This window comes from Cibotium barometz, chromosome 4 (assembly GCF_041138505.1).
Source record: "Cibotium barometz isolate CiBa-2024 chromosome 4, ASM4113850v1, whole genome shotgun sequence".
Taxonomy (NCBI): Eukaryota; Viridiplantae; Streptophyta; class Polypodiopsida; order Cyatheales; family Cibotiaceae; genus Cibotium; species Cibotium barometz.
The window spans coordinates 65,683,254-65,683,855 of NC_141049.1; positions in this window are offsets into that span (position 1 = coordinate 65,683,254).

The window sequence follows — 602 nt, forward strand, 5'->3', positions numbered from 1 at the left end:
ATCTTCGATTATTTACCAGTTAAGTTTTCGCCTTGTGTAATTTGATTGCTGACATAAAATAAAAATTGTTATTTGTCAATTCGTTTTTTTCTACCTAATATTTTGCAGTCCAATCTAAGTAAGTTTCTCCATTTTCCATAATTTTAATCATCAACAAATTAAAACGTCACATATGCTTGTGATATTTGTGTCCTTTTAATGATGTATTTTGTAGCAAAGTTATCTGACACTTGCAAGTAAGTTACTACCCTCTATAACTTAGTAAATAATTCCTCTAATATTTCTATATAAGTTTTATCTTTCAGACAGTGATTCGAGTACTTTCCAAGTAAGTTTCTCATTACTATCCTTACAATAGTGATCATGCTTAAATATTTATGCGTAGAATTTCAAACCATATTACTATAGGTTTTATTTCTTATAAGGTCATAATTTAATATAACCCTAGTTAGGTTTAGAAGAATAATTATATTTCAATCCTTTGGCATTGCTTTCTAATTTTTCTCAATGTAGAACATCATTGCAATCGAATATATGTAAGGTACAACTCTCTTACACTTAACTCAACCTTATGATTTCATATTTATTATTCAAGTTATTTC